Raw genomic sequence first — 1,536 nt, 5'->3', positions numbered from 1 at the left:
CTGGGTATAAACTCTTGGGTTCACAAGTTCTTTTTTTGAGTATCTTAAATAGTTCACTCCAGTTTCCTCGCATGGAGTGTGGCTGCCGAAAAGCCCGATGCCACAATCTCTCCTGCTGCGAGTCAGTGTTCTTTACCCTAGATGCCCAAGAATTCTTTTTCTTTAAAGAGCAGTAATTTTATTAAAATATGTCTTGGTTACTCTGAGTTGATATTCTCAGCTGCAGTGTTCTTTTAATATGTGCTTTCAAACCGTTTTATGTCAGGAAGGTTTTCTTGAGTCTGAACTTCAGTATTCATTCTGCCCCTTGCTTTGGTTTCCTCCAGACTCCTGCTGTCTTTACGAGGATGCTCCTTCCTTTTCTTTTCTCAGATCCTCTCAACACTTTCTTGTTTCCTTCTGATACATATATTTTTAGAGGTTTTTGCTATAGGGCGCGTGCAGAGAGACAGAAAGCGAGAAATCGCCCCCAGGGGGGATGGCCACGCCACAATCCCTTCTCCATTCTCCTCTTGGGATCTTGGGCACACCCACACACATGCCCGGCGTGAGTTTAAGCCACCGGGTCCAGCACACGAACCGCAGTCGACTACATGGGAATCCAGCGACATAGCCATTACGCTAACTGCTGGTCCCATGGGAGTCCAGTGATATTAGCCATTACACCACCTGCTGGTCCTGCCTTCTGATTTTCAGTTTCTCCTTTCATCTTCTGTTTCTCCTAAGACATTGCTTATTGTATTTACCCTTTCCTTTAACCTTCATTTATGAAATAATTTTCCTTTTATTTCTAACTCACTTCTTAAGTCCACTACCTCGTTTCTGAGTTGTAAAATGTTTACTTGTGGGTTTTTCATGCCTGTGTCATTGACTCAAATGCCTTCCACCCACTCCGAAGCAGCAGACGGCTGGGTCTCTGTGAGCACTCCCTCTGGAGGCTCTCCCTGAGTGGAGTGTCACTCCCCTCCCCTGCTGTCCCTTTTCTGATCCTGACCTTGTGGTGTTTGGCCTTGGCACTTTTCTGCTGCTCTTTCTGTGAGCTTTTAGCAGGAGGCCTACGACGCGGGTATGCTTCTCTTTTCTCCTTTTCTCTTGTGCATGCATCCTCTGGCATGATTGAAAAATAATAATGATAAAGAGTTGTTTTTCCATATTCTAGCAATAAACAAATAGAAAATTAAAATGTTAAAGTTACCATTTATATGAGAAGCAAAACTTGAATACCAGAGAAGGTATTACAAAAAGTACAAGATCTTCACACTGAGGACTATGAAATACTGCTGAGAACTTCAGGAAGCCCTACGCAAGTGGAGGGAGCCGCAATAACCGAGGGAAGGTTTCGTGTGTGAAGGGTGTCGGTCGCCCCTATGGTCTACCTATGGCACAATGCCCTCTCCGGGACACATGGGGACTTCGTGTGCACCGAGTGTGGGCTGGTTCTAAAGTGCAGATGGGGCTGGGGAGGGCTGAGTCAGCGAAGGCTGTGGGGGGGAGGACACACGCGGTGGAGGAGGAGCGGTGGGAGGTATGGGGGCC

Source organism: Tupaia chinensis, unplaced genomic scaffold, assembly GCF_000334495.1.
Source record: "Tupaia chinensis unplaced genomic scaffold, TupChi_1.0 Scaffold000355_1, whole genome shotgun sequence".
NCBI lineage: Eukaryota > Metazoa > Chordata > Mammalia > Scandentia > Tupaiidae > Tupaia > Tupaia belangeri.
The sequence above is the reverse complement of the archived record's forward strand: the minus strand, read 5'-3'. Positions refer to the sequence as shown.